General features: G+C 42.2%; 1 long non-coding RNA gene across 1 annotated transcript in view; it reads right to left on the bottom strand.

The window, feature by feature from the left end:
- Window positions 1-1302: 1302 nt before the first annotated feature.
- Window positions 1303-21620, bottom strand: part of LOC132360687 (uncharacterized) — a 37013-nt gene continuing 16695 nt past the window's right edge. The window contains exon 3 of the long non-coding RNA XR_009501159.1: window positions 1303-3115. This is a non-coding gene — a long non-coding RNA (uncharacterized LOC132360687). The remainder of the gene's footprint in view (window positions 3116-21620) is intronic.

Here is a 21620-nt window from a genome sequence, read left to right as displayed (position 1 = left end):
TCCCTGTTTGGTAGCATAACTTGGGTAAGAGTTTTGGTGAATTTGGTGTGGCTGCATCTACACTTCATTGTTTGGAGAGCTGTCTTGGGCCATGTTGGAAGAGAGTCATGAAGTCTAAGGATTCAACCAGGAGCCTATGGCTCTTTCTTAAGGGTAAGAGAACATGTTTTCCAGAAGTGCCTAGAAAACCCCTCTTAGTGACTCCTTGGTGCAAACTGGCCTAGGCCTGCCTATTCCAGACCCATTTACTGGCAGTGGGGATGGGGATGGGGCTCAGACCACTCAAGGCCCACCCAGGAGCTGCAGTGGAACTTGTGATGGAGAGTCACTACAAGATCGATTACAGCAGACCGTTGCCTGGGTGCCACTCCCATTGAGGGCTGGCTCTTGTGACCTTCTAGAGAAGTAATAAACAATGGAAAACACATCATCCAAAAGATCTCATTGCTATAGATTTTACAAGGTATCTGCTTGCCTAAGTGTCCTTCAGTGTTTCTTGTGCAAAACCATTGGTTAGTCAGTAGGGTTTATTGAACACATGCTTTTCAGATAGCGTCATTCTAAGCGCTGTGCAAAGATTAGAAAAGGAAAAGGAGACAATGGCAGTGACTTTTTTTTTTTTTTAATATAGAATGAGTGTTGAGGGAAATAGTTCTGTTTCAAGGTCAGCATTAATTCTACTCAATTATTTTCTAGAATGTGAAAACTACTTGAGTCCCTTCCTCCTGCCCGTGTCTTCTGTTATTCAACTCTCCCTTTTCTTGTCACTATTTTTCTCCTCTCTTACTCTTTGCTCATTTCAGGAAGGCAACATAGCCGAGATTAAGAGTGTGGAATCTGGAGTCAGACTTCCTGGGTGGGAATGCTGGCTTTGAGCCCCAGCTGTGACTTTATAGCCAATTACTTCATTACTCTAATCTTCTATTTTTTGTGGGTAAATCATACCTAATAATTAAACCTACCTCCTAGGATGAGGCACATTCAAAATGATTAATAAGGGTTAACTATTTTAATTTTCTTTTTCATTAATTCTCTTTCAATTGGGCCACATTTTGTGCCTATTCTTCCCTGTTAAATCCCAGAGTGATAGATGGTTAGGAAATAGAGTCAGGATTAAACTTACAGAATCAACTTTCTAGTGAGGAATGGAATGGAGCCATTTTATTTCCTTCTCTTTTCCTTATTTTTTTTTCTTTTCCTTATTATAATTAGGGTATTTAAAGAGTGCTATGTGAATATATTAAGGCAGAGATGAAAATGTACAAAACCAGTTGAGAGGAACACATATGTACTATACATGCAAAAAGGAGAATGTCCTAGTTAAAGTAAGAATCTCCCAGATGACAATATCAGCTTCATCTAGGCTTAGTTTATTCAGTTAGTGAGAGCACTTTCTGATAAGACCAAGATGAGGGCTTTAATAATTCTAGAATGTGGTGACCCTGCTTTATCTCTTTTATGGCTATAGACTGCTCTCCTGACCCTGGCCAGCCATCTCTAAATGCATCCATTGTTCAAAAGATGATCAGTTGGAGGAGTCTGATGAGAGCAGTGCAAATTTATCATCTTAGTAGGAAACAACAACTACAATTGAGAGTACATCTATCACGGTGGTGGGTTAGCCTAATGTTTGTAGATGAAGAGAACACAGACTGACATCATCGTAGACTTCATAGAAGACCAATAGGTTTGGAGCGATAGGTTCCACAGCAGTTGACAACCCACAGCAAGGATTACCCTGTGTGCTTTGCCTTCAATGCCCCAGCTCTTCCCAGAGACCACTGGAGAATTACCGTCTATCCCTTCAGTTTCATGTTTGTTGAATGAATGACTGACTGAATGAATTTGTGTGAATAGTTGATCAATGTATCTGGTTCCCCACCTAGAATGTGAACTCCACAAGGCCAGAGGAAGCCTGTTTTATTCACTCCTGTATTCCTAGAGCTGAAGTGAGGGCCTAGCAGGTAGTAGACATTTGGTAAGTATTTTTTAAATAAATAATTTAAAATATTAATAATGCCAGTGTTGAGAGAAGGAATTTACTGGCAGGAACATGGTAATGCAGATGTCTTCACAGCTATGAGGCTGCCTAAGCAGTCTCCAAATTAATATCAGAGTAATACTGGGTATTGTGAGGATGGGGGGTCACTTTTCATACATGCTTAGCATCTGACAACTTGAAATGACACACTACAGTGTGTGGCAGTGGTGTTGTACCAAGCTTGGAGTTTGGGTTCTAAAAGTCAACACATAGGGCAAAAATCATATCAATAAAAAATTACCATTAAAAATCTCTTAAATCATCCATGTAGTACAGATTACTTGGTTTTATGTATTCTGTGCCATCTCACAGTAAGTTCAACACAGCCAGTTTTGCCCCAGAGTTAGAACAGATGGCCATGGCTCCTTCTTTGGTTGAGCACCAGATGAAGTAGTTGGCTTGAACTGAAGGACCATATTGTTGGGGGGAAAAATTACATATATACGTATATATTCATCGGCATTATTTTCTTTTGTTGAATGTGTAGCTGACTACAAGCAACTTAAGTACTTGTGTACGTAACTCCATTGTACTATTGGGTCCTCAGTGTTGTCAGATGCTCTTCACTGTTTATCAGGAAGACAGGTGTAAAGGAGGTGGAAAATAACCCTTTGGGGGCATCACAATAGCTGGCATAACCAATAGGAGAATGTTAACCATAATGATTTTCCAAATTAAAAAAAAAAAGCCTTTTATCTAAATTGCATACATGCTCTAAATCCCTACAAAAAAATAATACAGAGCATGTGTGAGGTGCCTGCTATGTTCTGGGTACTAGGCTGTTTATGTATATTGTCTCATTGTACTGCCTCATAGTAACCCTTTGAAGAAGGTATTACAAGCCCTGAGACCTTGCTGTGATTCTTTACAACAGCCAGGCAAGCACACAGGCTTGGCCCATTGCCTGAAGGAACACATTTAGCTGTAGCCAGTGATGGAGACACTCCCAGCCCAGGGCATGATATAAACATTCCTGTCCTTTTCTCTTGGGTTGTCTTTTCGTCCACACCAAGTCTGCCTTGCAGGGTTGCTTGGAAACCTCTTCCCCACTCCACAAATGTACCTGGGTATTATCTGTAAAAAAAATAAAAAATAAAAAAGGAATGAGAGGACTTCCCTGGTGGCGCAGTGGTTAAGAATCCGCCTGCCAACGCAGGGGACACGGGTTCGAGCCCTGGTCCGGGAAGATCCCACATGCCACGGAGCAACTAAGCCCATGCGCCACAACTACTGAGCCTGCGCTCTAGAGCCCACGAACCACAACTACTGAGCCTGTGTGCCACAACTACTGAAGCCCGCATGCCTAGAGTCTGTGCACCAACTAGAGAAGCCCGCACACCGCAATGAAGAGCAGCCCCTGCTCGCCGCAACTAGAGAAAGCCCGCCCACAGCAATGAAAACCCAACACAGCCAAAATAAATAAATAAGTAATAAAATAAAAAAGGTATTAAAAAATTATGAAAAAAAAAGGAATGAGAGTCAGTCAACTTGTTTCAAGAGTTCTGCATTATGATGCTCACTTTATTAGTAGCATTGGAAAATTTTAAATTCCACTTTGATGGGAACTTATGAGTTACGTATAAACCAACTCATTTAAGGGGTGGAAGGAATCATATTCACTGCCTTTGTTTTTCTTTTGAACCTGTTCTCTGCTTAGTGTCCTATTTTCTACGTTAGATAAATTCTTTGCTTCAACCCGCTCTCAGTGAAAAGACTACTAATACAGCACCATCGCTTCAGACGAGCAGCATTGGAATATTCCACCTTGGTTGTGTTTTACACCTCCTCATACGTTTTTCCCTGAGCTTCTTTAGGCATCACAGTTTCTTCCACATCTCCCCAAAACATACTTAATATTGATCATAAGCATGGGCTGTGTTGCCAATATGCCTAAACTTTCTATCATTTTCCCTTCCTTTCTTTTCTATCCCCTTTTCTTCAGGAACCTGGCTTCATCCTACCACCAGCCATTGTGTTCAAACTGGGGAAAAAGAACTCTACTTGGCCACACTGGTGAAGATGGAAAAGGTGCTGGGGAAGGAGGCAGAGATGTGGTGATCCTACATCTCACATTTACAGATGGTGACAGTGGTTCTTGGGGACTTTAAGTAGATTTTCCCATGTTACCCACCTAGAAAGTAGCAGTGTTGGGAGTTGAACCTAGGTCGGCAAGGCTCCAAAACCCCTACTCTTTCCATTGCACCACACTGCTTACCACAAGCAGCAAAATCCCATTAAATGCAGGTTTGGGGCAACAATGATGAGCAGATTTGCATGAACAAACAGAATCATACATGATTAATAGGTCTGGTAATGTGACCTTGGAAAGAGGGGCCAGACTAAGTGAAGGACTTTCCTGAGATCACCAATAGCATGGATGACCAGTGTTTACTCTGTGCATGGGACCATGCTAGATATTTTGAAGAAGACACAGGGCATCTTATAAGAGACAGTCTAGTTGAAGGGAAAATCTATGACTTGTAATATCCAGGGTACCTCCTGGATACAGAGAGCACACTCAAACTGTGCAATTAAGAAGAGTTTAAGGGAAAAGAAGCAGACTCACAGATATAGAGAACAAACTAGTGGTTACCAGTGGGGAGAGGGAAGGAGGGAGGGGCAATATAGGGGTAGGGGAGTAAGAGGTACAAATTATTATGAATAAAATAAGCTACAAGGATATATTATACAACACAGGGAATATAGCCAATATTTTACAATAACTATAAATGGAGTATAACCTTTAAAAATAGTGACTCACTATACTGTACACCTGTAACATATAGTATTATACATCAACTATACTTCAATAAAAATTTTTAATAAAAAAAAAAGAGTTTAAGGGTCTAATCTACTTATAAAGTGTGGGTGAGGTTTAGGGATTTGGCACCAGCAACAGTGGGATTCTGTTACCCACCCCCACACATGCAGGGGCAAGGGGAAGGGGCAGAGCATAGCTGTGTGAAGAGGAAGGGACACTCCCCTCTCCCAGGAACTGTGACCTTCAGTACAGAAAAGCAGCCAAACTGTGGTGACCCATGAGGGAGGGAGCCACAGTCAAAAATATCTCAACCTCACTCTTTCTACTCTTCAATCTTTTGGTGATGCTTCCCATTAGCTAATCCCAGCAAGAAGGTAGAGGGCAAGCATTAATTCCATCCATAAAGCCAGGCAACTAAAATTGTCAGCAAAGAGATGCTACAGACCCATGTCGACATCTTCCACTCTGAAAATATGGTGCCCTATGTCAGCATGAAGAAATTATAGAAGATGGACCTTCACCCCTAAACCCATAGAAATGGAATGATGTCTGACAAATAGGGATTTGTAAGCAGCTCTTTTGCCCCTTTCCTGTTGGTATATTTCTGTTCCCCTTAAGCCTTAGTCATAAAAGTGAGATTACTAAGTAACATTTAACCTAACTCCTGATTTTTGCTTTACTGAATGTACACAACGCCTTGCCTAAACTGTTGATTCTTTTCCCAGATTAAAAGGAGTACGAATGAAGAATTAAGCAGTTAAAGAATGACTGACTCTCTATCCCCAGATGCCCCGTTAGCAAATTTGCAGGCAGACCATGCGGGCAGGAGAACATCCAATTGCAGGCGGACCATGCAGGCAAGACAGCATCCAAAAGAAGATCAGGAGAAGTCAGCAGGTCTGCACACAGTGGAAAAATGACGAAGAATATGACCTCCTACCTTAATGATTGAGATTGTTACCCCTTTTTCCCTTTAAAAATGTCATGGCTGAGCAGAACCTTCACAGTTGGTCTCTGGACAAGAGTCCACCTTCTCCCCAGATTGCCAGCTTTTCTGAATAAAGCACCTTTCCGTTCTACAGACACTTGCCCCTCAGTTATTGGCTTTTGAGCTGCAAGCAGCCAAACCTGAATTCAGCAACAGTTTCAAGTAAGAACAGTCCAAATTAAATACTGAAATAGACTGCCTTCCTGGTTCATTCAAAGTGAAGGGCAAGGTGAGCTTAAGCTTTCAATTGCATCGCATAAGCAATGTTTTTGCTCAATTCTCTTTCCACTGCATAACTTTATTTCACTCATTCAGAGTTTTCTCCATCATTTTTTACATCTTCCTTCCATTTTTGCTCTTTCCTTTCCTCCAGTAAAAAGTGCTGCTTGGTTTGTGCCTTCATCGGCAGACACTTGGAAATAATGCACCATGGCAGCTTTGCAAGGAATTTTCTCTTTCTTCCATCCAGAGAGAAAAAACAAAAGGGTAAGGATGGCTTGAGAGATTATATCAGAATGTTGTTTTATTGCAGCTGTTTCTGGATTGCAGGAGTCACCAGAGGGAAACAATGTGCTCAGGGACTGAAGGAAATGGTTTGGCTCCAATCTGTCCTGAGTCATCTGGGGAGGAATTTCTCATTGTTGGAGAGGTTAATACTCAACAAAGATTTTGCTTTTCTCTGCAGAGAGTGTGTGTCGGGGGAAAGGCATGGGAACTTCACATGTGATGGGAGCAAAGAAGGCAAATGCAAAAAAATAACTGAACTTTGGTCAGGGCACAAACCATTTACTCTCTGGGCTCTGGTTTAGATGTGTAGCTCAAGAAAGATCCACCATCTATTTCTAAGAGCTGGAGGGCTGGTGAGTCAATGAGATCTCCATTTTCACCCAGCAGGCAAAATAAAGATGGGGTTAATTTAGGCAGGTGGATCTAGTTGATGAATGAATGAGTGAAAGAAGTCCAGGGGAAGATTTTCAAGTGATATTTATGTGGGAGGCTCATTTTGGCTTCTCATCAAGTATGAAAGGCTAAATTTATTTGCTTGAGTATTGCTGGCTCTATAGGTATGTAAGACAAATAAATCCATCTTCACCTTTGCCCTCATATATATGTGTTATTGGTACAATTTGAAGAAGCCTCTGTGTTTTCCTCCCTGGTACTATCCCTGCTATAGATCCTGTAATCTTTATGGAAGGAGCCTGTAAAATACTCTGCAGTTTGGCAAAGATCAGGCTAGGTGGGCTGTGGAGACCTATCCAACTCCCATTCCAGCTTCTCTTGGTAGATGTTTCAATTTACTTTTGGACTCACATATTTTTCCCTTTATTGATTTTTTTTTACAAATTTAGTGCTATACATTGAATTGTGTCCCCCTAATAAATATTGAAGTCCTAACCCCAGGTACCTATGAATGTGACCTTATTTGGAAATAGGATCATTGCAGACAATCAAGTTAAGATGAGGTCATTAGGGCGGGCCCTAATGTAATATGACTTGTGTCCTTATAAAAAGGGCAAATTTGGACACAGAGACAGACTTGCATAAAGTGAAGACAATGTGGAGATGCAGGGAGAAGGCAGCCATCTACAAGCCAAGGAACGCCTGAGGCTACAAGAAGCTAAGAGAAAGACAAGGAATAGATCCTCCCTCACAGCCCCAACCCTGCCAATGCTTTGATTTCAGACTTCTGGCCTCCAAAACTGTGAGACAATAAATCTGTGTTGTTTAAGTCACCCAGTTTGTGGTGCTTTGTTTGGGCAGCCCCAGGAAACTAATACAGTTACGTATGATGAAATCTTCTGGTTCAGTCCTTCAATTTCTTCAGTGAAGTCTGAAGTGTAAAATGTAAAATGGCTTAGACAGTCACAGAGCCAGTCGGGGATAGAGCTCTAAATTCCCAGATCATCCTTCTACCCATCGATATAACTGGTCTGCTTTGGATAAATCACAGCAACTGGCTTCTATTGTTGGCTCAAGAGGATGGAGAAATGACATCCCTATCTTCCGTTTTTTCTTTTAATTTATTTTAATTTATTTTTGGCTGTGTTGGGTCTTCGTTGCTGCACGTGGGCTTTCTCTAATTGCAGTGAGCAGGGGCTACTCTTCGTTGTGGTGCATGGGCTTCTTATTGTGGTGGCTTCTCTTGTTGTGGAGCATGGGCTCTAGGTGCGTGGGCTTCAGTAGTTGTGGCGCATGGGCTCAGTAGTTGTGGCTTGTGGGCTCTAGAGCACAGGCTCAGTAGTTGTGGCACATGGGCTTAGCTGCTCCACGGCATGTGGGTCTTCCCGGACTGGGGCTCGAACCCATGTCCCCTGCATTGGCAGGCGGATTCTTAACCACTGCGCCACCAGGGAAGCCCCCATCTTCTAGTATATATGCTACTAGACTTTAACAGTTTGAAACAAGACTTTGACATTATTAACGTGGAGTTGGAATGCTTATTCTGTGTCAGTGTCAATGAATTTGTCTCAATGTCAATGAAGTTCACTTAATGCTCACTGGTTTATCTTTTGAAAACCTACAGAAACTTGAAGAAGATTGCTAGTGGGTTATGTATCTAAATTACACCTTATACATGAAAAGAGGTAACTACCTGGGGCACCTCTTGGGAAGGTCAAGGGCACTTTCTCCTACATCTGGTGGCTTCTCTTACAAGAATCTAAAGTTCTGGTGAAGTTGCTGGAGCTCCTGAGCCAGGGAAAGTTGTGAATGGTGAGGAACAGAATTAGGAAGGAACTCAGCCTTCCTGGCTCAGTTCTCTTCGGCTTCTCCTAGGACCCAACATCCTGCCTGGTGCTGCCCTTCCGGGGTGGTGGGGGATGGGAGGGTCCACTAATCTCTCCACACCTGATTCTTTTTTGGTCCTTATGCAGAGCTCTCAGCAGTCAGTCCCAAGATCCCATCTGACAAGGAGGGAGTCAACACTTTTGATTTCTTGCTCTCTGGATGCTAGCACAGCCCATGTCTCACACATCTTCCCTAGGCTTCTCTGCATACTCCTCCCAAGTATCTGCTCCACGTCAGAGAGGTGGTTAGTAACTGGATTTGAATTGGGAGAGAAAGGTATCACCCTTCATGCCATCATCATCTGAATTTGGTGAATCAGATGTAGAGATTTGGTGTAGAACCCCTACATACTCAAATATTCAATTTAAGTATAAGACTTTGGGCCCAGGGCTTCCCTGGTGGTGCAGTGGTTAAGAATCCACCTGCCAATGCAGGGGACACGGGTTTGAGCCCTGGTCCGGGAAGATCACACATGCCGCACAGCAACTAAGCCCGTGCGCCACAACTACTGAGCCTGAGCTCTAGAGCCTGTGAGCCACAACTACTGAGCCCACGAGCCACAACTACTGAAGCCTGCGTGCCTAGAGCCGGTGCTCTGCAATAAGAGAAGCCACCGCAATGAGGAGCCCGTGCACTGCAGCGAAGAGTAGCCCCCGCTCGCCACAACTAGGGAAAGCCCACGCACAGCAATGAAGACCCAACGCAGCCAAAAATAAATAAATAAATAAAAATAAAAAATAAATAAATTATTATTAAAAAAAAAAAAGACTTTGGGCCCAAAGGACATGGACTCACAACATAATAACTGAAAAAAACAACTTCTTAGAGAATATTGGCATTTGTTTGCCTGCAGGAAAGTTTTGATTTTGTAACTTGAGAAATGGAGAGGAATTTTGGTGAAGGGGGAGCCAGAAAAGAAGGAAAGAGCTGTCTCATCACTATCTGATCCAGTTTGAATCCCTACAGTTAAGAGGAGAAGGGCAAAATGTGGACCCAACTGTCTAAGAGAGACTTTGTGAGCTTCTGGCAACACACATATCTTCTCCAGGAAGGGCTGCATTACCACTTTCAAGGGCCGTTAGGTACTTGTGCCTTCCTGGGCCCCTTCCTCTATGAAAAACATTAGAAATTATATTTTATAACTGTATTGATATACACATGAATATTAATATTAAATATTAAAACATTTTCTTGGACCCCAAAGTTTAGTTTTTTCTTCTGGTTTTAAAAGAACTTATTTCATGGGGCCCTAAAAGTATTGTGGGCCTTAGGTACTGTGCTTGTTGTGCCTAACGGATAAAGCCGAGGCTTTAGAGCCCTGGAACAAAGTGTGGCACAGAGTTAGGAAGGAGACCCTTCTCCCAGCTTCTGCATGAAATTCTCATCCACTCTGATATCATCATAATAAGAGGCATTGGGAAGACCCCAAGATAGCATCCACAGCACTGATTTGGCTTTCTCATGATGGGTGGTGGCATAGACAAGGTTACTTCAAGTGGTTCTGAGGTCAACGCACATGAATAAGTGGGAGCTAAAGCAGGAGAGGACAATCAGGATGGACAACTCATGATGACTCTGGTGACAATTTTTATATTTTGAGACATTAATCAGGGCATTTTTCTCTTGCAAGTCCTTACACCTTTTATTCCTCCCTGATGTTAACTAGCATTTATTGCCACAGAGGACAAATGATAGTATAGGGTTTCATAAACCAATACTTTCCCATTATTATTATTATTATTATTATTATTAATTTATTTTTTGGCTGCACCACACGGCATGCAGGATCTTAGTTCCCCAATCAGGGATCAAACCCGTGCCCCCAGCAGTGGAAGCTCAGAGTCCTAACCACTGGACTGCCAGGGAATTCCCTCTCCCCATTATATTTAAGAAGATTTAATATTTATTTACAGTAAAATTTATCCTATACTGTGTGGTTCTGTGAATTTTGACCAAAGTATATAGTCATGTAAATAACCACCATCACAGTCAAGTTCCATCACCCCCCAATTTCCTCCGTATCTCTTTATACTCAGCTGTTTCCTCCACTCCAGCCCCAGGCAACTGTTGATCGGGTATCTGTCCTTATAGCTTTGCCTTTGCAAGAATGTCATATCAATGGAATCATACTGTACATAGCCTTTTGACTCTTCTTTCACTTAGCATAAAGCATTTGAGTTTCACCCACATTGCTGTATGTATCAGTAGTTTGCTCCTACAATTTTGGTACCAATTCCAATGTGTGTATTTTTTTAACACACCACTGAGCAATTTTCTGCCACCAGCTGGGTGTCCTACAGTTCAGCTCAATTCTGTCACTATCCACCCAGACATACGATCAGATCCCACAGGTTAAGGGCTCAGTCTCACAAGACTGCCCCTCACTTCAGATACCAGTTGCAAGTCCAGGTTCTTACCTATGCTTCTGACTGACTGGCTAAAAATCAGATGTTCTCACACCCCCCTCTGTGGGTTCAATGAATTTGCAAGAGTGGCTCACAGAACTCCTTGGGTTGGGTGAATTTGCAAGAGTGGCTCACAGAACTCAGGGAAACATTTTACTCACTAGATTATCAGTTTGTTATAAAAGGGTGTAATTCAGGAACAACCAGATGGAAGAGATGCATAGAGCAAGGTATGTGAGGAGGGGCAAGGAGCTTCTATGATCTCTGAGCAGGACACTCTCCTCCAATCTGCACATGTTCATCAACACAGAAGCTCTCTGCACCCTGTTTTTCTGGGTTTATGGAAGCTTCATTACATAAGCGTGGTTGATTAATTTTTTTTTTTTTTGGTCTGCACTGTGTCTTCACTTCATTGTGGTACGTGGGCTTCTCTGTTGTGGTGTGTGGGCTTAGTTGTCCCTCAAACCCGCATTCCCTGCAATGGAAGGCAGATTCTTAACCACTGTGTGTTGTGTTTCCCACTTAGAGAAGTTCCTTTAGCATTTGTTGTAGAGCTGGTTTGGTGGTGCTGAATTATCTTAGCTTTTGCTTGTCTGTAAAGCTTTTGATTTCTCCATCGAATCTGGATGAGATCCTTGCCGGGTAGAGTAATCTTGGTTGTAGGTTCTTCCCTTTCATCACTTTAAGTATATCATGCCACTCCCTTCTGGCTTGTAGAGTTTCTGCTGAGAAATCAGCTGTTAACCTTATGGGAGTTCCCTTCTATGTTATTTGTTGTTCTTCCCTTGCTGCTTTTAATAATTTTTCTTTGCCTTTAATTTTTGCCTATTTGATTACTATGTGTCTCAGCATGTTTTTCCTTGGGTTTATCCTGTATGGGACTCGCCGCACTTCCTGGACTTGGGTGGCTATTTCCTTTCCCATGTTAGGGAAATTTTCGACTATAATCTCTTCAAATATTTTCTCGGGTCCTTTCTCTCTCTCTTCTCCTTCTGGGACCCCTATAATGCGAATGTTGTTGTGTTTAATGTTGTCCCAGAGGTCTCTTAGGCTGTCTTCATTTCTTTTCATTGTTTTTTCTTTATTTTGTTCCGCAGCAGTGAATTCCACCATTCTGTCTTCCAGGTCACTTATCCGTTCTTCTGCCTCAGTTATTCTGCTATTGATTCCTTCTAGTATAGTTTTCATTTCAGTTATTGTATTGTTCATCTCTGTTTGTTTGTTCTTTAATTCTTCTAGGTCTTTGTTAAACATTTCTTGCATCTTCTCGGTCTTTGCCTCCATTCTTTTTCCGAGGTCCTGGATCATCTTCACTATCATTATTCTGAATTCTTGTTCTGGAAGGTTGCCTATCTCCACCTCATTTAATTGTTTTTCTGGGGTTTTATCTTGTTCCTTCATCTGGTACATAGCCCTCTGCCTTTTCATCTTGTCTATCTCTCTGTGAATGTGGTTTTTGTTCCACAGGCTGCAGGATTGTAGTTCTTCTTGCTTCTGCTGTCTGCCCTCTGGTGGATGAGGTTATCTAAGAGGCTTATGCAAGTTTCCTGATGGGAGGGACTGGTGGTGGGTAGAGCTGACTGTTGCTCTGGTGGGCGGAGCTCAGTAAAACTTTAATCCACTTGACTGCCGATGGGTGGGGCTGGGTTCCCTCCCTGTTGGTTCTTTGGCCTGAGGCAACCCAACACTGGAGCCTACCTGGGCCCTTTGGTGGGGCTAATGGCAGATTCCGGGAGGGTTCACACCAAGGAGTACTTCTCAGAACTTCTGCTGCCAGTGTTCTTGTCCCTACGGTGGGCCACAGCCAACCCCCCCCGCCCCCCGCAGGAGACCCTCCAACACTAGCAGGTAGGTCTGGTTCAGTCTCCCCTGGGGTCACTGTTCCTTCCCCTGGGTCCCGATGCGCACACTACTTTGTGTGTGCCCTCCAAGAGTGGAGTCTCTGTTTCCCCCAGTCCTGTCGAAGTCCTGTAATCAAATCCCACTAGCATTCAAAGTCTGATTCTCTAGGAATTCCTCCTCCTGTTGCTGGACCCCCAGGTTGGGAAGCCTGACGTGGGGCTCAGAACCTTCACTCCAGTGGGTGGACTTCTGTGGTATAAGTATTCTCCAGTTTGTGAGTCACCCACCCAGCAGTTATGGGATTTGATTTTACTCTGATTGCGCTCCTCCTACCATCTCATTGTGGCTTCTCCTTTGTCTTTGGATGTGGGGTATCTTTTTTGGTGAGTTCCAGTGTCTTCCTGTTGATGACTGTCCAGCAGCTAGTTGTGATCCTGGTGCTCTCACAAAAGGGACTGAGAGCACGTCCTTCTACTCCGCCATCTTGGTTCCAATCTGAGATGATGTAATTTTACCAGAGTTATTCCAATACAGAAGAAAAATGATTAGAAGGAAGTGTTCCAAAATGCTGTGGATGATTGTATTAGTTAGGGTGGTGGAATTAGGATCATTTATTATCTTTTCCTGAGCTCTTGGCTTGAAGAAAGTCCTAATTCAAGAGGAGGTGGTCTATAAGGGAAGGGGTGGGGTAAACCTCAGCCTACGTCAACTACATGGAGCCAAAGAAATACAGATATGGCCACGGATGGGCAGACCTATGGATGGGGGCCAAGAAGGAAGATTCCTCTAAAAGGTGAAGGAATAAGAACTCCCAGAGCTGAAGATTTTTGTATAATTATGACATTCACCAGACAAAAAGAAAGAAGGACAGAATGAGGAGAAAGATTGAAGAGAATAAGAGAATGCCAATGAGCGGCTCGTCAGAACATGGAGAGGACATGTTTAGATCAGGAATTGGTCTGCTTAAGACAGGAATTAAGATGCAGATGTAGAGAATGGACTTGAGGACACGGGGAGGGGGAAGCGTAAGCTGGGACGAAGTGAAAGAGTAGCATTGACATATATACACTACCAAATGTAAAATAGATAGCTAGTGGGAAGCAGCTGCATAGCACAGGGAGATCAGCTCGGTGCTTTGTGACCACCTAGAGGGGTGGGATAGGGAGGGTGGGAGGGAGGCGCAAGAGGGAGGGGATATGGGGATATACGTATACATATAGCTGATTCACTTCGTCATATAGCAGAAGCTAACACAACATTGTAAAGCAATTATACTCCAATAAAGATGTTAAAAAAAAAAGAATTGGTCTGCTTAATGCAAAAGTTATTTTCACTTTACTTAATGGGCTTGGTAGACAAGCTGACTCTTACATTTGCTATTTTCCTAATCTTTTTAAAGAGCATTTCCATTTTCTTTCAGACTCTGATGGAAAATCAGCTTCAGTCGCATTTTGTTACATGAACTAGCTTCAGTGAGCTCTATTAAGTTGGCTTCATAAATCAGCCTCTCCGATCCTTCATCATTTATTCTGCTCTCTCCTGGATTCTCTCCCACTTGTCTCTTTCTGGCAAGGAGTTATCCATGGTGAGCACAGGGTCCTTGATCACAGCACCAAGTGTATGATACTTTCTCACTCCTATCATCCCTCGGTCCTTTCTTTTCATTCCTCCTTTCCTAGGTCTTCGCTTTAGTGGATGTATTTTAGATACTACTTTGTTCTCAACTCTACTCCCAGACAGGACTCTGGGCCAAATCTTATCTAGATACTTCTTGTGGGTGTCTCTGTCTTTGCCTACAAACTTGGCAAGCTTCTTCAGGCAAGAGTGACATATGGTGCATTCCTAAAATAAATTCCCACAGAAAGTGTCACAAAATTGGGGCTCTCGAAGCATCCGGGGGCTGGAATTAGGTGTCAATGGTGAGAAAACTGTTAGGCAGGGCTCAAGACCAAACTTAGACAAAATTGTGAAGCTGGCAGAACTTATCTTCAGACCTACCGCCCACTCTCCTTTCAGCCCTGACCACCCTCCTCCAAGTTTTCAATGCCCACACACTCTTCCTGCATGTTCTGGTCCCCATTCCCAGGCTTGCCCAAACTGCACAGCCAGTAAGATTCTGGGTCTAATTTTCTATGCTTATGCTTATTCAAATTTACATTTAATTAGCTCTCAATCAATAATAAAAGAGCAAAAAAATTGGAACAGATACTTCACTAAAGAAGATACAGGAATGACAAGTACATGGAAAGATGATAAACATCATTAGCCATTAGGGAGATGCAAATTAAACCCATAGTGATATACCACCATATATTTACTAGAATGGTGAAGAATAAATTGCTATCCAAAATTAAATTGTTTTAAAATTAAAATGACTGATCATACTAAGTATTGGCAAGAATGTAAAGCAGCTGGAAATTCCATACACTGCTGGTGGGATGCAAAATGGTACAGCCAGTTTGGAAAATAGTGTGGACAGTTTTTTAAAAAGGTAAATATACACGGACCATATGACCCAGCCATTTCACTTCTATTTAGTTACCCAAGAGAAACAAAAGCATGTGTCCACACAAGCACTTGGATACAAGTGTTCATAGCAGCTTAATTTGGAATTGCCCCAAATTGTAAACAATCTGTATTGGTCTACTCAGGCTGCTGTAACAAAATGCCACAGACTGCATGACTTAAACAACAGAAGTTCATTTTCTCACAATTCTGGAGGCCAGAAAGTCCACAATCAAGATTTCAGCAGGGTTCTGGTTCTGTTGAGGGCTCTATTCCTTGTTTGCAGATGGCTGCTTTGTCCTTTCCTCTGATTATGCTTGGAGAGAGAGAGAGAGAGCTTTCTGGTGTTTCTTCTTCTAAGAACACTAATTGAATCCCATCAGAGCCCCACCCTTATGACTTAGTTTACCTTAATTACCTCTTAAAGACCCTAATTCCAAATACAGTCACATTGGAGGTTAGTGCTTCAATTTTGGTGGGACATACTTCAGTACATAGCACAACCCAAATGTCCATCAACAGGGGAATAAACTAACTAATTATGGTGTAGCCATATAATGGTATACTACCCATCAATTAAAAGAAATAAACTATTGCTTTACTCAGTACTGTGGATAAAACTCAAAATAATCATGCAGAGTGAAAGAAGCCAGGCAAGAAAAGAGTGTATACTAGGTATTCCCATTTGCATTTAGAAATGCAAAGTCATCATTAGCAACAGAAAGCAGATTAGTGATGGTCTGGGGATGGGTAAAGCGGAGAGGGACAGGAGGAAGGGATTATAAAGCAGCATGAGAAAATTTATGGGCTTGGTGAGTATGTTCATTATCTTGATTGTGTCCATGATTTCGTAGGTAATGGTTTCATTACCATATCGTCTACTTTAAATATATGCAGCTTACTGTGCCAATTATACCTCAATGAAGCTGTAAAACTTTTAGATTTCATCAGCCCTCACTTGGACAAGTTTAATCCATTTGTAGCAAGGTTGGCCTCTCTTAGGTATCCTGTACAGAGCCATTTCTGGTTCCTTCCTAACTCCTTCATCTCCTTGCCTGAGCCAGGAATTTCTTGTGTTCTACCAAATACTGAGAGGCCTACCTATAAAGAAAAACAATAATCAGGTCTAGCAAAGTATTTTCTTCTAAAACATATTGTGAAATCTGAAGAAAATTGGTTTGCTCTGTATTAACTTGGCTTTGAAGAAGTGATGTGCCATGTCTGGGGATGCGAAGCTATCACCTGAGAAATCGTGTGATGATGTGATCATGAATGTATGATGTCTGCTCTGTGTACCTGTGCGTTGATGGCAGCAATTACCACTAACGTGTCTACTCAATGATTGCTGGTCTGCAACTTCATTTATAATTTCAGCATATATACGTGATGATATCCCAGGAGTTCAGGCATCATCCAGGGGCTAAAGCTAAGTCCCCAAGTTCTCAAGCTCCAATGTAGAAGATGTTTCTTGCAACCATCCCCATAGGGAGCAGGGGCTTGTGGATGCTGGTTGGGTCCCAGCAGTGACAATAACAGCCAATGTGTGTAGCCTGGTAAAAATGAGGCCTAGCTATCTCTCATTGTGAAAAGCATGGCCATTAATACTTTGCAGCTCCCGCCATCAGAAGGTGGAGTCTATTTCCCCACTTCTTGAATTTGGACTGGTCTTGTGACTTGCTTCTTGACCAATGAGATGTTGGAAAAGTGACACTGTACAAGTTCGAGAACCTAGGCCTAAGAGATCTTGCAGTTCCACCCTAGCCCTCTTGGCATGTCCCTGCAGCCATGTAGCCTGCAGTAGACAATTGAATGACATCAACTGGAGAGGAGCAGCTAGCATCAAGACCCTGGTCCTGTAAGTGAGGTCATCTTAGATCATCCTGCTTTAGTCAACCCACCAGATGACTGCAAACTCATGAGAGACCCCAGGCACGACTGGCAGAACTGCCCTCGTAAGCCCAGTCCCAATGCAGAATCATGAGCAAAAGATGGTTATTGTTGTAAGTGGCTCAGTTTTGGGGTGATTGATAGGTTATTTGTTATGCAGTCATAGGTAACTGCAATGCTTATCTAAGGACCCTTTGTGAAATCTAAGGCAGTTCCCAGGAAACTCCTTAGAACCAGTTTCTAGTGTTTTCACTGCCTTGCATCACAATAGCAGGCAAGTCACTTACCATCTGCACCTCAATTATTTTGCTATTCAGATGGGGACAGCATCATGTATTGCAGAGGCTGTGTTGTAAAAAGTTATTCTTGCGAGATGTTTCTATATGCAGTTGTGGGGGAGTGAAAAGTTTAGCTACATATTTAGAAAGTGGGTCTATTTTGATAGCGTTGGCTAATAAGTTTTCTTTGTTGAGGCTGTTCTTAAATAGACTTAATGTCAGCCTGTTCTGGTTTTACTAGCAGACAGTCTTCAGATTACTGATTACTGTCTCTTCCCTCTTGTTTACCACTGCTCCCTTCCTTCTCCCCTCCCCACGCCCTTCCTGTCATCTTTGGGGCAGGAGACCTGGGGATGTTGCAGCCTTGTACAGCTTTTATCCTTTACCTCTAGGAAAGCTTTTATCTTATTTCTATCTTTTGCTCCTAGCACTGTGCCCTACATATAATAGGTGCTCAATATATGTTGAATGATGACACTATTAAACTGCCAATGCTTGGATAGAAGGGCCTAAGGAAGGTAAAAGTTTAGTTATTTCATTAGAGAGAGAAGCTGTCTATTCAAAGAGGCACCTGCTAAAGTCTAGGATGGGTACTACAAAGGACCTTGGGGCAAATCCTGTTTTGCAAGAATTGTCTGAGTTGGCCGTTTAATTATGCAAAGATAGAGCCAGTGGTGGCCCATTGTCTTGGAGGAAGGAAGCAAATATGGCAAGCTTTGTGGCTAGGGTTTGGTCTGATGCCTTGAGTGTGGTTGACTGCTGGGAAGAGGTTGGAGAAATATGCATCGGGGGCTAAGGAGTCTACCTGAATGAAAGGTATTTAATACTCAGACTACATCTCTTTACAGTTTAATATTATTCAACACTTCCGATGCCTGAGATGGTCCCAGCTAAGGTCAGCAGGCAGGAAGTGACACCAAGGCTCCCCAAAGGGTGAATTAAATCAGTGGCAAGGGTGAGCCTAGAATGGCCATTTGGGCTCAACACTAGTACTGAGATCATCAGATTAGAAAGAATGTTGTGGGCAGAATGTGTCTAAGGCTGGAAACCCTTCCTGACCTAGTCACCTAGTACTTTGAGTGAGCTTTGGAATCAATAACTGTGTGCGTGTGTGAAACACACAGACAAAACTTCAGGATCCCAGGTCTTTAGAGGTGAGGAAAGACCGTTATAACAACCAGGGGCTAAAACTCTGGCCTAGTGTAACAGTGTGAGGAAGGACAACCTCTTTCTCTATTCCTTACACTGACAACAATTTTATCTCTGATTAAGAGTGTGGGGTGCACATAAAACTCCTAGAAGAGAACATAGGCAAAAAATTCTCTGACATGAATCATACCAACGTTTTCTCAGGTCAGTCTCCCAAGGCAACAGAAATAAAAGCAAAAATAAACAAATGGGACCTAATCAAATTTACAAGCTTTTGCATAGCAGAGGAAACCATAAACAAAACGAAAAGATAACCTATGGAATGGGAGAAAATATTTGCAAACAATGAGACCAACAAGGGCTTAAATTCCTAAATATACAAACAGCTCATACAACTCAACAACAAAAAACCAAACAACCCAATAGAAAAATAGGCAGAAGAACTAAATAGACATTTCTCCAAAGAAGACATACAGACAGCCAACAGGCACATGAAAAGATGTTCAACATTGTTAATTACTAGAGAAATGCAAATCAAAACTACAATGAGATACCACATCACACCTGTCATCATTAACAAGTCTGCAAATAACAAATGCTGGAGAGGGTGTGGAGAAAAGGGAACCCTCTTACACTGTTGATGGGAATGTACATTGGTATAGCCACTATGGAAAACAGTGTGGCGGTTCCTCAAAAAACTAAAAATAGGGCTGCTATATGATCCAGCAATCCCACTCCTGGTCATATATTTGAACAAAACTATAATTTGAAAAGATACATGCACCCCTATGTTCATAGCAGCACTATTCACAATAGCCAAGACATGAAAGCAACCTAAATGTCCATCAACAGATGAGTGGATAAAGAATATGTGGTATATATCTATCTATCTATATCTATCTATAGATATAGATATATATATATATATATTACTCAGCCATAAAAAAAGAATGAAATAATGCCATTTGCAGCAACATGGATGGAGCTAGAAATTATCATACTAAGTGAAATAAGTCAGAAAGAGAAAGGCAAATACCATATGATATCACTTATATGTGGAATCTAAAATATGACACAAATGAACACATCTATGAAACAGAAACAGACTCGTGGACATAGAGAACAGATTTGTGGTTTCATGGGTTGGGGGAGGATGGAGTGGGAGTCTGGGATTAGCAGATGCAAACTAGTATAAATAGAATGGATAACAACAAAGTCCTACTGTATGGCACAGCGAACTATATTCAATATCCTGTGATAAACCATACTGGAAAAGAATATGAAAAAGAATGTATGTATATGTATAACTGAATCACTTTGCTGTATAGCAGAAATTAGCACAACATTCTAAATCAACTATACTTCAATTAAAAAAAAGAGTGTGGGGTGTAGAGCTGAAGTACCTGGGTGCAAACCCCAGTTCTACCAATTACTACCTTATAGTGTTGTTAAAAGGATTAAATAAGAGCTACGTGTTACTTGCTTAGAACAATACTTCATATGGAGTGAAAGATTAGTAAATGTTGGCTGTGTGCTTTCACAGGTGTAGACAAGGATCACAGGGTTGAGCAAAATGTCCTTTTTTTCAACTGTGGTCCCATGGGCAGCGATGGCAGATTCTCTGGCTCTCCCTCTGAGAGGCACTTGGAACAAGCAAGGACTGGTGCTTCGTCACGACCATCAACAGTGTGTTCCAGTGCCCATGGTACTGATTTCAGAGGATTGTCATGTCCAGGTGTGAGCTTTGACACTGTCTCTGGCCGCCTATCCTACATTACGAGCAACTTTAGGTGTCTGTCAGCCTCAAGGAGGCTCTCTTTGTCCCAGCTTCAAGGTGAGCACAGAGGTATGTGCAGGATTTCGACTATCACCAAAGGTAGCCCCAGGCAGGAAAGAAGCCCAGTTTCATATGGCAACACTGAATCCAAGCTGTCTGATAAGACATTGAATAGAAATGTGACCTAGCTTTGTATACCTTAGCTGGAGTGAAATGTCTCATCCTAACCACCACAGTGGTTCTTAAAGTGTGGTCCTGGACCAGCAGCATCACATGACCTGGGCACTGGTTAGAAATGCACAGCTTCAAGCCCCATCCCAGACTCCCTGAATCAGAAACTCAGGGGTGGGTCCCAGCAATCTCTAAGCTCTTGGGATGATTCTGGTGCTTATGAAAGAGTTGGAGAACCAGCGCTCTCCAACATCCCTGACAAATGATTGTTTGTCTGACCTCTGCTTGACCTCTTGTGATGGAGAACTCACCACCTCTGAGCATCCCCGTAAATCCGTCTTGCCCTAATCAAATTCCTTGTCATTTTTCTTTCATTGGTTCTAATTCTACCATTCACTTTGGGGAGTGGAAAAAAATAATAACTGAGTACCAGGTAACTTTGTTTACATTGTATTTAGTTAAGAGTTGAATGTACATTAAATTGTGCAATTTGAATTCTATATCCGTACTGACAATTTGCATAAAGTATGGATCTTGACTAGTAGTGGAGGCACATACTTTAGGGTTTTTGTATCCAGATTCTCTGTCAAGTATTTATCGCCCAATGGAATATTTATATATATATATATACAGATTAAGGAAATTCTTATATTTAAAGAAAGTGAGTTGTAGTGTGAGAGGAGGCATGAAATAGTGGAAAAACTCCGACCTAGTGGCGAAAGGACCTGAATTCTGGTCCCGGATCTGCTGTTGGTTAGCTCCATGTTATCAAGTGTGCAAGCTACTTGCTCTGCACCTTAGTTTCCTCATTTGTGAAACGAGGGGCTTGGATTAATGGTTTATTTGGGGGGATTCTATGAGTCTTACTTTGGGAGGCAACCTTTGTGAGATAAGAAATGCATTTTCATGAGGCATCTGTGTTGACTGGAAAGATTATATTAAGACAATTTATGACAAAAATCACACACCTGTTTCTCTAAGCATCACTTACAGCCTGCTTTGGAATCTGGATCCTGGTTCTTTTTGCTC

This window comes from Balaenoptera ricei, chromosome 2, assembly GCF_028023285.1.
Source record: "Balaenoptera ricei isolate mBalRic1 chromosome 2, mBalRic1.hap2, whole genome shotgun sequence".
Classification (NCBI taxonomy): Eukaryota; Metazoa; Chordata; class Mammalia; order Artiodactyla; family Balaenopteridae; genus Balaenoptera; species Balaenoptera ricei.
The sequence above is the reverse complement of the archived record's forward strand: the minus strand, read 5'-3'. Positions and strand labels throughout refer to the sequence as shown.